At 40.5% G+C, this 15,560-nt stretch overlaps 1 long non-coding RNA gene across 1 annotated transcript; it reads left to right on the top strand.

The window, feature by feature from the left end:
- Nucleotides 1–9,915: 9,915 nt before the first annotated feature.
- On the top strand, nt 9,916–10,825 carry LOC112559765. Its single transcript, XR_003098363.1, has 3 exons — nt 9,916–10,183; nt 10,365–10,466; nt 10,776–10,825. It is a non-coding gene; the product is annotated as an uncharacterized LOC112559765 (long non-coding RNA).
- The last annotated feature ends 4,735 nt before the right edge of the window (nt 10,826–15,560 follow it).

A 15,560-nucleotide genomic window follows, 5' to 3' on the forward strand; every position in this document is an offset into this window, starting at 1 on the left:
CAACATTCACTGGCGTGGCTCGAGGTGACCAGGTGAGATTTGGCAAGTATGAGGATCACGCCGCATTCTTTTAGATGAAGCTTATGTTATAAATCATTTAGGGGCCAATACGAGGTTGCCAGTCAGGGGAAGCGTGTTTTTTGCTTTTGTTTTCCGCCGAGAGGGTTAGTGTGTGCTAAGAATAATTGCGTAACTCGCGGGCCCGTATGTGTAGCTTGATAGTAGTATTGTAGTCTGTTGTGGCGGGAAGTTTGTTTTGGAAAGCGGTCGTACGGCCGAAAAGCTGTTACGGTAAGGTTTCTTTCAAACAGTTTCAGGATTTGTTTTCCGGCCCGAAAATCATGGTTACTGGGAAGCAATTCGATCAAGAGAGATCTATTGGGTGTTGTACGAGGTGTTAGTGAGCGTTGTGAGAGATCGTTGGTCGTGCAAGAGGAGAACTTGGCGAAGAGGTTATGTTGCGCCAGGAATCTTCCGATTTTCCGCTGCTAAGGAGGTAAGTATAAGCAAAAAGTTCAGTCGATGAAGGAAACGAAGATTTTTCAAGATTAACCACCTTGATGGGTCTTTTAACAAGCAGTGGTGCTTTTTACGATGTACCGTCGCGATATGCGACGGTCGTAGACATAGTGACATTCGTTATCGCTTCTTAATGAAAGGGCTATCGTTACAAGGCTGCGTAGCTGATAATAAGATGATCCCGCACAACCATTCCCACTTGGGGTAGGTATCTGGAGATGCCGAAACCCGGGTGTTTATAAATTATAGATATGATAGAAAGGCCGTTCCGATAGTTTTTTTATGAAAAGGCGGACTTTAGGGCGGTGATGACGGTTGGATACATGACCTCTACTACACAGTGATAAATGCAGATCATAACAGCATATGAAGTACCGAAATTTGTCTTCGTTGAACAAGTCTCTCTCGTGAAAGTTAATGGGGAAGTTAATGTGTGAGAGAGGGGAAGCCCAATGAAAAAAGGCGGAAGTATAGTTTCATAGACTAAGGATGAATTCTGGGATATACAGATGTGAAGTATATTGTATTGGAGGAGGAGATAAAATAAGAAATAAGGATAGGAGATTTAGAAAGGTAGGCAGTCTGAAGAGTCAATTAGGTCAGGTTAATTGTTTGCGATAATACAAATAGAAGTTGCAAGCTATAATGTTGAAGGCGGGCAGTCGTACTCAGGAGTGTCATTGAGTGGTATATTGGAATCTGGCTAGAGACTGTGTGTTGCGCAAAGTTGGGAGGTGGTGGTCCTTAACTATGATCTCTGAAAAGAAAGGGTAAAGGATGTTTGCAGGTCGAAATGTAAAGAATGAAGAACTGTGGGGATGGTTGTTGGAGAAACCGCCACATTAGAGGACTCGTGGGTATGTATCAAATGTGTACATGTTCTCAATTTTGAAGTTGGATTATCAAGAAAGGAAAACTTCTTCTCTCAGAACTGAGGTTTAGATTAGAGTCATCAATAAGTAAATATATTTATGTATTAATAGGTAGTAAGCATTAAAACTGATGATTTTCTATCAATTTATTCAACACTTATTGTGGTATATTTATTAATTAAAGTTAATAAAGTCATGTCAGGCGTTGTTTGTAAGAAAGAGACACGACTCAGACGCCGCAAAATGTCCCGGGGGTTTGGGTTTTGTTGTGGCGACAAGAGTGTGTGATGTTGCACAAAACTTTCTTGACAAGTCTGATTATGAAAAGGAGAAAAAAAGGAAAAGCGAGTAATGTGGTCAAGGTGATTAAACCAGTCCAGCACAATGAATGATGAAGTATTATCAAGGTACCGAGATGGTGTCGGTAATAAAATAAAGAGCACCAGGCCATCCAAACAGGAAACAACAATGTGAGAGCCGGCTCCCTCCGGAGTACCCTCCAGGAGACCCACCATACCGTCGTCTACTAACATAACAGAACGTCAGATTACATGGAAAAAGTTTGAGACTCAAATTCAATACAGCTTTGGGAACCAAACCGTCAATGTAGCGGCCGGTACCGTCGTGGGCGTGCTTGAGATCTGTTCAAAACTCGGGAGAACGTGGATGATCCGGGGAGTAGGACAGAAGCCAGGAGACTATAAGCCTGTAGGACGACGCTGAGGTTCTGCGCGTCTCAGGCTTTTAGCGCAAGTTAACAAGGATTCCAGGAAGAGCCATGGTTGTACAACTTGTAATGGCTTTCCTCGAGGGTTTTCGTTTCTTGAGAAGAGGCATCCGTCCGCCGTCTTCCTTACGCGAAATGAAATAAACAACTCCTTTGGCATGTCGGCTGCTGGAGGTCGCGATTTCACGACGAGGGCGGCTGCTGGGTGTGAATCTGTGAAGCAGAAAAACTATTCTATAGCAAGATTTTTTATGAAGTAGTGTGCGTCTATTGAACTGGATCAAACAAAATGTTTACAGAAGACATTTATGCTGAAATAAAGTAGTCATTAGTTTTGTTGTGGTGTCTCTGTCATAGTGGATCAGCTTGCGAGTCTAATCTGGAGTAGATGGAGGGTGGAAACTAGAGATGGAACGGCGGTCAGACTCTTGCAAAACGGGCCTAAATAAAAAAAAACCCATTTCGAACTAGATCACCTGTCACTATAATACAATCAAGCATACATAATACAGCCAACGACAAACCAACACTAAGAAACAAAGAATCAACCAGAAATTGGCAGACACTTAATTTACTACGCATCCAACTCCACATACAGATACTCCAAACACAGTGTCTCAATAATCAAAAGTTCAGTGAAATATTTATTTATAGAACATAAAGTTTTGTTTCTGTGTTTTATTATAAGAATAGTTAACTAAATAGTTAACATTAATACTACTATTAGCATAAGCGGAAATTGTACTAAAATGGTTCATTATATTGTAGTTTTTCTCTAATCAGCTGACACAACACGGTACATCTCCAAACCATTCAATCACCTACAACACCAGTACCACTCCATACAAAAACGAAAAATATTTATCTGATAGCTACTGAATCAACTGTCGGACAAATTCAGTTACACAGATAAGTACTAATAATCCTATGTGTATATACACGAGATAGATGAACTAATAAAATCATTAAACTCAAATTTCACGCCGACGTGTGATAAATTGTGAGACAGCTTAAAGCGAAAGATCGTTAATGGTAACACAAAGAGCAAATAACCGCTAAAAAAAAGCAGTAAACTTTAAACTCCAAGAGACTTTCAAAGAATAGAACAAATAGACATTGCAACGAAAGATATCAATTAATAAGCTCGAAATAAACTCATATGGAACGAAATAAAAACTTAGGTGCAGTGAGAACGCCCAGCATGTGGATGCAAAACAATGATCCACCCACTAATACCCGCATGTAATCGGCTAAAAATAAATCCGGAAGCACACTTAATTCATGAGACCGAACATAAAGGCAAAGGCGCGAAAGTTATCGCATAAGATCACAACCATCACAAGACATCGACATATCTCGATGACGCGGCTGCGGATCTCAAGATCTGCAAGAGGATGAAAGAGAACTGCGTTGAATCGGACGAGTCATTTAACAACAAAACCACAGGAGCTACGCCCATCACCAAACATATCGGCGAACACTTCACCCGGCAACAGATGTGTACATCCCACAAAAGGCTAAATGCTAGATCCCAAACAGTCACGATATACAAATCCCGTAGAGTAATAACTAGAACGCAAGATCTAGAAATAACATAAACATCGCTATTCCAAAGATTGTTTATACATAATTGTAACATAGACAGAGAGCCTTAAAGAGACGAAAAGTGGATTTGCAATTTCCTGTAATGAAGAGAAGAAACCGGAAATTCCAGCGCTGCTAGATACTAGCACCATCAATGGAAAGAGATCTTTATTCTCTGTTTTGTAAGTTTGGCTCTCAGTAACTTTCTATTTGGTTTATAGTTTTTAATGTTCCTTATTCTCAAATTTTCAGTTTGGTTTTTCGAAATCGATTTTGTACCCGTTACATCACTTAGGCTGTCAAATTAGATGTATGTGGTGGAGATATCTAAAGGGCAGATGAAGGCTCTACACAGTGATAGAAGACCTACTTTAGATAAAAGTTCGACCTTTGACTTCTTCTTTAAAGTACTCGTTTTTAAATTTTCCCTGGACATTTCAACTCAGACAGATAAGGGGTGTGTAAGCTGCTCCTTTTTAAACCCTGTTCCTCGTCCGCACGACTGTGTCTTTGGTGTCGTGTGGTTGGTGGATGTGTCGTTTCCAGCTGAAAGGTTGCCAAGAGATGTCTTTGACTGGTGTATTCCATGTTGTATCCTTGCAGAGATAAGCAAATGAATGTCCCTTGGGCGTTCTGAGGTTAAATGTTTTAATTGCTGAAATAACAAAAAGCTCCGCTAAACACAATCTACATTAATAGAATTTAGCAAACCATAAATGTACAGTCGAATTTAAGTGGTCTACTTACTATTGATTTTCAATTCTAGTCAAGCTTGTCTTATTTTCTGTTCTAGGAAGTTGTCAATAATTTTTTCATGTGCGTTAATGACGAAGTACAAACATTATGAAAATTTCTAAGGCAGAACAATTTCAAGTTTCGGAGAAAATTGGTGTCACAGTTGCAGAATGTTGGTATGTTTTGTGTCGCGGAATCCCCTAGCTGTCGATAGATGCCACTGCTCGGCAACTCGACGTCCGGGCGACGAACACACACACATTGAGTCGTCGCGGTCAGTCACGGGGACACGACGTTCGTAGCGAACGTTTGATGAACGTTGACACGAACGAGACGAAATGAACGAGACAAAATTAAGTTTAATTGCATGGTAGATTTTCTTACTGGGAGAATATCTACAATCTGCATTAGCATCACAACAGAGGATAGACCACTGCCGAGCTAAAAGATAATGAGAGGACGTAGTAAGGGATTACAGTTCCCTTGCTACACCACAAAATGACCATCCCCAATACTTCAAGCATGCACTCACCATCATTCCTTTTGATTGGAAATTGTTATTTTATACTCCGAAGTTGCAGTATAAGGAGAGCTTGGTCAGGCACAGACGAAGGAAAAATAATCTTTAATCAAATTAGACAGATGTGTTAGGATGATTCGAAGCCATCAGTTAGCAACTTGATGTCTAGGTAATATATTAGCGGAGAGGTTATTAGTTGATATGACATAGATAGAATGCGTCGAGACGACTGGGGTTTAGTTGGTAAAGTCTAACATTAATCGGCAGGTTTATGAAAATATGCATAAGTAGTAAAGACCTGGTGAAATTAGAAGTCTTTCATAACGATTCAAGACAATACTGCAAGATGTCTCTGTTAGAAAAGACCAAATTCGCAAGGATGGGAAAGAATAATTATGTGAATCATCCACAGCCCAACTAGGTGTAAAAAGTAAAAATCATGAATACCAAACATGGGAGTATACAGATTCTGGGCCAGCTGCAGTGGTACATAACGCGCTAAGCTGGAATACTGTGAACCTTTAGCGGGACTAGGCCAAGTAATTTGAACCTATCCAAGGGACCAGACGAGTGTTCTTAGGCCTGTAATTGCACGAGATTTGTAAAGGGTCACGTTACGCGTTGGTGATGTGAGCCCATCCTTAGCTTTACTAACTAGTAAGAATCACATACACATCTTACTTCATCCACTGAGCATGCCACAGGAGAGTTTGATGTGAAGACGTCTGGTCACGCACCTTGCGAGGTCAACAAGGTGGATAGAATCCGATGGTCGTTGTGAGGCTTGTGTTGGCCATGCGGGATCCTGAGTCCAACGTCTGTTGCCCTTGACGACGGGCTAAGGAAAGGGCCGACCAGGCCATATGCTGCATGTAGTTAGTTTCCACGGAACTACTTCAATTTTAGAAGGTAGTTTGGAGTGAACCCTTGCAGTCACAGCGGGTGAAACAAGGGTGAAAAATGGGCTGACTAGAGACGAACAGTAGTGGTTCAGGACAGTCGATCATTGTTTGGTAAGTCAGCTCGTTCACACCTCTTCATCATGTTTGCCTTTCTGTTCAGTCTGAAAAGACTGTTTATCGGTAAGAGTTCCTGTGACTGATAACTTAGGCCACGTGAAAATAGCTCGTCTTTATAGAGCTGATCACATGGGCGTCAACGCTTTCCTCGAACACTTTCAGGGGTGAAGTAGTGAGTGGGGGAGAGGTTGGGGTCTGCCGCTTGCCACGTCGCCGTTTGTACTTATGTGGGTGGTAGCAGCTGTTGGTCGAATCATCTTCCGGCGCTGTGACCAGGTGGGCTGATGGTGTGTGGTGGTGATGGGGGAAATCGCACTGCACGACTAGTGACGGTAATAAACGCTCAGCGAAGGATGTGAAGGCAGAGCAAACACACCATCTGCACTATGAAGGGGGAGCAACTATAGCTGGGCACATTACAACACATTTAACCATTTATTTTCTTGTATCGTCATCAAACCATGATAACGCAGTTAAAAATTAATTTTCAATTAACATTTTCAAACTCAGAGTTTAGAGCGCCTTTGTTTATATTCTGTGTAAAGATTTATTTCTTCTTTCATATCGTGTGAAGTCATGATGAGTTTATGCTATTTAGCAATATAGCAACGGTTTTTTCAACCTTTTACTAGTGACGCCCCTGCTGACGGAACAGAAAGATATGTCCAAATCTTACTCTTACGCGGTAATGTAGCTATATTCACTAATACCTTGTATAAGTATTTTTAGAAGGAATTAACCGACGGGGATGCGCCATGGTTTTGAGATGCTCGTTGGGAATTAGCAATCGTGTAGTTTAAAAATAAAGTTTCCGATTATTTCAGTCCCTGATTTGTTTTGATGGCATCGGCTTCTTTTTAACACAGTGTTTCAAAGTTAATATGATGCTGGAGTTTCTTATATTTGATGGCAGAGCTGTCTTATATATGGCAGTTGTTGAAAGTACGGCTTGCACAATAGTCACGACGCTGAGATTTCATTATCTCTTTCGTAGCTGTTTATAATAGTCCTTCCGATGGATTTGATGGCAAATTAAACAATATTTATTATATAACTGATGTATTGGATCACATATTGGGTCGAAATTGTGGTGGTTTTTGAAAAGTTACGTTAGATTTCTAGTCAGGGTTGGGCTGAGTTCGCCATGCTGATACCCAAACAGTGAAGAATTGCATTGGTCGTCTGTAGGTTGTGTCTGCCATGGCCAACCGTAGAATCCAGGTCTGGTTACCCTTGACGAGGGCCAAGGAATACTGGATGAGGTACCACAAGTCCAATGGTGAGGCTAGCGAGAGCAGCATGTTACAGACAGTAAGCCCATTGTTTTGTATGAAGACATTCGTGGTGAACCCTCCTGGGATTGTTTAGAGCTGGCACTAGAGTCATCTCATTACTTCTCAGTCTTTGTGACGGACTTTAAAATGACGTCACCTTCGCTCCCCCCTTGTAAGCACTTCGCAACCCCCCCTCCCCAGAGGACGCACCCATGTTTGATAGCCCATGGGCAATTATAGCTCTGCAGTTGTAAAATAGACATTTTTGGGTGTTTGTTTTGATTGCGTCAGCTCTTTTTAAACAACAGGATTTAAAAAGTAGATAATGGTGAGGAGGTTCTTATAGTTGTAATGGCAGAGCTGTCTTTATAGCAGTTGGTCTGATAAGCTGATCACATGGCGGTCAAGGCTTTGCTCGAGCACTTCTGGGTGTACATGGTGACTGCTGCTAACCAGCTGCAAGCGCGGTGGGCATTGACGGGTCACACGGTTCTCGCATTTGACACCTCGCGTCGGACTTTTTGTAACTGGTATCATCATATCCCATCTTCAAAGTGAACCCGCAATTTGCTGAAGTCTTAAAAGTTTAAGTGAAGCATGGAATTAAACAGTGGTACTTTTAATAACAGTTGGTTAGTCATATAAAGTTAGATCAAATTCCCGGCAGGTCCAGCACATATAGAAAGCTTACAAGATAACTCGTTTTTACAAGACGCTGTCTTCTGTATGTGGCTGTACATAGTTGAATGGTTTAATTATATGTTGCTTGTGTAATAACAAATTGTTTTTAATTTCGTATTCTTGCCTAGACTTTATTTGCACGTCTTTACAGGATAAAATAAATGGTTAGGCAGAAGTAGCGAGTTGCGGAAGCTACATGCAACAGTGCTGGTGGGTTCAAATGAACTAGGTCAAAGCAAAGCAAGCAGCAACCAGCACTCTCTTTCGTATTAGTGGGACTTAGTTGATAATTTAACTTGAAGTTGAAATCTATGAAAATGGAACTCCACTGAGTCCACGGCTCGATTTGGTGCGTCTGCTTTCTCATAAAGTGGGCCGGGCGGGATTACCAGACGTTTGTGTCCGTCTTTGGTGCTTCTGGGGGAGAAGCAAAAGATAATCAACATTGTATTCCTGATACAACTAAATTTGGAAAGTTAAATGGCAGCAAAAAAAAAAGAAGATTTTATTTGTGTACTTAAGACGGACTTTGAATTAAAACAAAGTTGTGTCAAGCTATGGCAATACTTTGTCAAAGTCTGTCATTTTTTAACAATCACATACGTCTACGTGATGCCAACCTTTTTCGGGCTGCGGGCCATGATCCATTTCGGTAACAGCCGTGTTCGCGGGCCACTTCACGACAACCAATACAATAAGAAAAAAAATAGACAGAATACCATTTTTTTATTAGAAACAAGCTTGTATCTTTACCATTAACTTATTATGTAGGAATTAGTGGGAACCACTGTCTGATGTCCGGCTGCATGCGGTATGAGACACTCCAAGTCGGTTCACTGAATCAAATTTTGTCCTCGAAAAAAAGATTGGGAAACGTCCTACGTGGGGATAAATAACTTCTTCTTCGCCTTTATTCGTTTTTCGGGTTTTTTTTTATTACTAAATGCCGATTTCTGGCCTGTGGGCAGAAAGTTTCGGGCCGGATGGCACCGCGTCGCGGCCGGATATGGCACGGGCGTACGGTTTGGGGGCATCCTGACATATCTGATGCACACATATTTTAGTCTATCTTCTTAAAATGCTGCAGTGCCATTTTTCATTTTTTGTTAATGGATTTCATAAAAGAAATATTACTATACATCTTTAAGATTGCGATCACAGCATGGAGTGGTGGTCTGGCTCAGTGAAATTTTGACAGTAATTTATTATGCTCCTCCCTTATGATTTCATGAGGATCACTAACAAGCAAGGTTTTTGTGTTTTGAATGGTCTACATGCCATCCTTATTATGATCATCTAAGCATTTTTCTGCTAATATAAAAGAATTATCAAGAGATTACATCTATAGTTTTGGTTTTTGTCATTACTTTTAAAGACTAAAAGTAATGTTTGTGATTTCAAATACATTTTTTTCTCTGCAAATTGATGAGAAGAGCAAAGCACTACAGAATGTAAGTTGACAAACTGAATCAGGTCACCCTGCTGCTTCAAATATGGGAAAAGAGGAGTGATGAAGAAAGTAATCTAGAAACAAAGTGGTATGTCATATTAAGTATCATGTGTTATAGCTAGACAACATTTTTAAATTTACTAGCTTTAACTCATATATCAGGTAATATGTATGATGCTTTACAGTCTTGATAAACCATTTAACAAACAGGCAGGCGTAGCATCGCTTACAGGTTAACTCTCCTGACAAGAATGTGTGGTCAGTGTAATATTTGTATTAAAAATAATACACATTTTATGAAGTACAAAATTATGTATTATTTTATATGCATAGATTTTATTCATAAAATAATTCTTTCACTTGCTTTTTATAGTGTCAAAATGAGAAGTCTGTGTGTCTATTAACTATGACCACTAAAATTGTTCTACTAATTGTTAATTAACTTGGTGATTTGAGTCACTTAATGTCATTATTTTCTCTGAAGTCCTGCTAGGGTTTATTTAAGAGACTGGGTCTGGTTTGTAGCTATATTCATCATGCAACCATTGATCCCTCATCAGTGGAGTAGGGTTCAGCATTATGTCTTAAATTTACCCAATCCATTGAATTAATTTATTTTGCATTTGTATTGTAGTATTTTACATGGTGGAAACAACTACATATTTTTAAACAGGTTCAGCCCCTCTCGTGCACAGAGAATTTTAAAACGGGGTTTTCTTCAGAGCTGGCTCAAAAATACAATTTCAGTGGAACCAAAGGGGAAAAAGTTTCCACTCACTTCAGCTGAGAAGTATATTAATTGGTGCGTGGTTTTTGCTTGGTTTTGATTTCTTGAAGTGTACGTCAATCTGTACTTAAAAGGACAAAGTTTCCGAACAATTTAAAAAAATAGTGAATCTAAGTATTATTTTCTCTACATTTGCAAATTTATTATTGTGTCCGATTGTATTTAAGTCTACCTTACAATTTCCATTTGGGAACAGCCACAGTCCAAGAGAAAGGGATTGAGGAATGATTCGAAGGGTGATGCCATCTAATGATGAGTAGAATTACAACAATGAATTAGTCAAGTTAAAATTATTAATGTGAGCATTGTTTTATTCTTTGTTGATTTATTCAGTAGGCCTATTTACCTTACTTTTTGTACTAAAGATAAATTGGCTACTTTCAGATAGTGTCTAAAACTTCTTATGCACACAAATGGCCATCAAGACATTACCATTTAAAAATCTTTTTTTTCGACTCTTGTTCAAGTTCTTCTAATCTCACTAGTAATTAGTAGATTTATGAAAGCTTTAAGATTTCATCTATGTGAAAGGTTTGCTCTACTTACATCGCAAAAATCAAAATATGTAAATACATTGTAACTGACTTTTTCTTCTTTTCATCTACAGGGATTCCACCACTCATGGATCGATTTTTGGTGTCATATTTTTCTTTTATGTAAATAAATTGTTTGACTTTATATCCATATGTTATTAATAATTATTTCAAAAATACCTTTCATGCAGTAAAAAAATTATTGACTGTAATTCTTATGTTAATAATTGGATGAATGTTTGTTTTATGCTCAAAAACAACTCTAATGCTTTAAGTAATGTAAACTGTTCCTCTTCCAAAACCCTCGAGGGCCACAACTTTCTTCCCACCAGGGTCCCATGAGGGCCCCATGAGTTCTTGAAGGCTGGGTATCTACTTTGCCGTTTGCAATCTCTTCAATATTAGAAGTCAGTTCTGGAGTGAACATCTTACAGTCCACAGCGGTGCACAAGGTGAGGCTACAGAGACATAGCAGGGCCAGGATAGTCGACATTGTTTTTGTCTGAACACAGTCGTAGAGGTCCTCCTAGATTGTCTACTGATGACACTAATGACACTGGGCTCGTCAACCTCTCACAAGTTTTTAGGTCTTGCGCTTTCTGTCCAGTCTGTTTTTGAGGATACACTCTTTGCCGAATACCACAGAGAAGAGTGCGCATATATAGAGCTAATCACACGGTTGCTAAGCATTTCGGGGTGGTGCAGGGACGCTTGCCACGTCGCCGTTTGTCCGAATGGTGGTTTCAGCAGCTGAATCACATCAAAGCTGCGGTTGGAATCATCTACGGCGCTGATGGGCTGATGGTGTGTGGAGGGGGACAGGGGAAGGTAGAGGGCAGCAAGCATGCGCACACCGCGGTCTGACTACACTACTATTTTGCCCCAGGAAAACCACTTCCTCTGGCTTGATGAATACGGCTACAGAACGATTTATTTTGGATGAAAGCACGACATTATTTATTCGAGAATTTTCTTGTCGCTCGTACTGTCGAAGACATCTTTTCTTATGACACGCTTCTTTTGAATATTTGAAAACACAAGGAAGGAGTGAATGAAGGACATACACGGAGAAGGCAACAGAGAAAACAAATAGAAGAAAATAATACCGAAGCTTCCCTCTTTGAGGGCACCAGGTGTTTTAACAACCGTACTTTAAATTTGCGAGAGAGTAAGACTGGAGATCTTATCTTTGATGGCGTCAGCTGTCTTTACAGCAGTCGTTCAAAGTACAGTTCATAATCAATCACATCTGTAGATTTTATTACTTGTGTGATTATTGTCTGTTTTGAGTCTCCTCGACAGACAATAAAGTCTGATTTGATTGGTTTCATATCCTTCAGATGGTATCTGGTGGTATATTTAACAATAAAGTATTTGACATTTTAAGAAAGGACTTTTGTAGTGATTAGTTTGGTCACAAATGATTAGGAATATGTTTGACTGAACAGCGCGATATATTGCTGTCACGAAAAAGTGGGGATAGAGCTGGAGTGTGGGTTGGCCTGTCTGTTCTATTCACAAGAAAAGGCGTTCGCTTGGACAAACTGGCTTGCTGAAGGCGGACTCATACCATCTGAGACGTGCAACGGTTATCTAACAGGGTAAGATTTGGGCTCTTTCCCCCCAATCCTTCCACAACAACAAGACAACACTCTCGTGGGTTCTAGATCGTTTACTCTAATGCCAGTCGATGGCGCTGGCTCTGGCGAACCTCCACACAACACACTCTCTTTCCTCCGACCAACTGAGCTGCCACCTCTTCGCTCTCTCCTCACATTCTTCCTCTCGCCTCTTCATCCCCCACCTCTCCCAACCACATCCACCCACTTGCATCCTGTCGCTAGTCGATCCCCTCCCGCTCTCCCTCTGTCACTAGGCTGTCACCCGGCAAGCGACCACACCCCATCGCCAGCCTCCACCCACCCCCTTTGTGCGTGTATGTGCGTGCTGTCTTCTATCCTACTTGCTTGCTATGTCCCACACTACCATACTTACATCACCTAGAAATGAGTAACTCAGAAAATTAGGCAATTAAGTCACGTAACACACGCAGACGCTGTAGGGAACTTAGTCTCATGATGGCTGTGAAGCGTGATTGGTTGTGGTCTGTCATGTGGCGTAACTGACCAATCGAACGCATGTTGCCACGGGCAGCGTCTTCATACGGGATCTAGACCCAAGCTCAACGCTTTTCGCTAGAGACTCGATCTTAGGGAGAAGACATCGAAGTGAGTTCGCAGCTGAAGTCTTCACTACAAAAACTGGCAAAGTTAGCAAAACTCTGATGGACGCTGCAGATGTAGTACATTATCTGATAACATCAAGTGTACAGTGAAAAATACAACTTTAGGTCGGGCGAGCCTTCCACAGGTGCCTGTGTGCTTGTAGAACATGACAATTCTCACTGATATCTTGACATTATTTACATGACTAGTTTTATATTATACATTTATATATTACATTGCATAACGTAAGTAGCAGATATTTTTACAATGATTGACCAGAACTGTCCCTAACTTCGTTCACAGACTGTATGAAGGCAACTGCTATTGAGGCTGATCTATGTACTGCAAAAATAAGTTGTAAACATGTGTAGTTTTAGTAGCTTTTACAAGCAGATTTATATTTTTTTTAAAAAGAGGAAATGGATCGTGAAAAATACATTTTTACGAGAGTAGTGATTTTCTGTGTATACCGATAATATTTTGAGAGATTTATTTGCGACAATCATTTGTATGAGATTTTGTTTGGTCACTCATACTGTTTAAGATACCTTCTCTCGTATCGCGCTTCTTTAAAACACAAGAAAGGAGGAATTGAAGGCAAGATCTTATAAACAAAACGAGAAAGAAAACAACTAGAAAAATAAATATTGAATTGATAGCACAGGCTAAATTTGCAACAACAGTTTAGACGAAGACTAGAGTTCCATCTTTGACGGTGCCAACCGTCTTTATACCAAACGTTCAACATACAGCCTCCATAACAAACCACATCTCTGAATTTCTTTATTGACCTTTACAAATGGTATTTATGGAATTTAGCAATATACCATCTGTAGTTTAAGAAAAGAATTTTGACTGCTTTGTTTTGATGGCATCAGCTCTTTTTACAACAGTGTTTAAAAGTAGATATGGATGCTGGAGTTCTTATATTTGATGGCAGCAGCTGTCTTTATAGCAGTCATTGAAAGTACGTCTTGCACAATTAATCACGACGATAGATTTCTGTCTTAGCTGTTTTATATCCTTTCAGATGGAATTTGATGGCATATTAAACAATATTATTATATACTGATGGATTTGATCACATATTAGTCGGAATGTGTGTTTGACACTAACGTAACATTGATTATAGTCAGAGTGGCTGAGTTCACCGAGCTGATGACCAACAACGTGAAGCAATGCACCAGTAGTCTGTAGGTTGTGCTTGCCATGCCCAACCCTAGAATCCAGGTCTCGTTACCCTTGACGACGGCCAAGGAAATCCACTGGATGAGGTTCACCACAAGGTCCACAAGGTGAAGCTACAGAGACACAGCAGTTCCAGACAGTCGCCATTGTTTTTGTATAAAGATAGTCGTGGTGAGCCCTCCTGGGATTGTTTAGTGCTGACACTTGGTAAGTCATCCTCAGACTTCCCTCAGACTGTTGTGACGAGACTTTTTACCGGGTACCTCAGTACTTGTGGCTGATACTGCCACGCCAGAAAACAGTTGGTCTTGATAGAGCTGATCACCCGGACGTCAAGGCTTTCGCTGGAGCACTTCTGGGTGTAGCAGGTGACTGCTGCTATCCACGTCGCCGTTTGTCTGGATGGTGGAAAGCAGCCGTGTGACAGTAAGGCTGCGGTTCGAATCTTCTACGGCGCTGTGCGACCAGATGGGCTGATGGTGTGTAGTGAGGGATGGGGAGATAGAGAGTAAAGGTGAGAAGAGAGAAGGAGATTGAATAGTAAAGAAACAGACTGGCTGTAAGAGTTGATCATTTCCCTGTCCGAACTTCGCTTCTCCTGAATTGAAAAGTCTTTTTTTTATTATTATTAAAAGGCAGTTAACTACAGACTGCATGGTTTTTTGTTGCTCGTTGATCTATGTCAGTGGTTCTTAACCTTGTTTGAGGTACTGAATCCACAAGTTTCATTTGCCCATTTACCGAACCCTTCTTGAGTGTCATCACGAATTGCGGGTGTGTCTTGCCTCCGCCGAACCCCTGAGACCGACTCACCGAGCCCTAGGATTCGATAGAACCCCGGTTAAGAACCACTGATCTAGGTTCTCATTTGTCAATAGCTACAGCTGACTCATCGAAGAGAGTGATGTTGCATATGACTTTACACTTTCTTCTTACTTTGAAGGTAAAGAAAATTGGAGCTGAAAGTGTTATCTTTCAGAAATCCTTCTCAGACACGAGCTTCTCGCTGCTATTTATTTGCTCCTCTTGAAATTGAATAAAGTTTTTATCTTGATTTTTATTTATAGTAAATAGAATTTCTAAACTTGCTATATTTTATAGCTGTGTTGACTTTTAGTAAAAACGATGAATAATTATGTCGTAAAAAGTAGATCTCCTGTTCTCTACATTTACTTTACAAGACATTGTAAATATTTGAAGGAGTGGACTGGTTCATGCAGAACTTGCTCACCACCACTCAAGACAGGCCTAATGGCGAGATTTGTCTGTCGCTGCATCTTTCCCGCCCGAAGTTCCCACTGACGACGAGTACGAACAGACAAACACAACCGCTCCTCAAATGGTGAGTCAAGGAATGTATAGATGTATTTATATGTGTGTATGCAGTTTGCCTTCACACCACTTCCACTCTCCCAAACATTGTAATAAAGATGAACATGTAGGAAG

This window comes from Pomacea canaliculata, linkage group LG3 (assembly GCF_003073045.1).
Source record: "Pomacea canaliculata isolate SZHN2017 linkage group LG3, ASM307304v1, whole genome shotgun sequence".
Classification (NCBI taxonomy): Eukaryota; Metazoa; Mollusca; class Gastropoda; order Architaenioglossa; family Ampullariidae; genus Pomacea; species Pomacea canaliculata.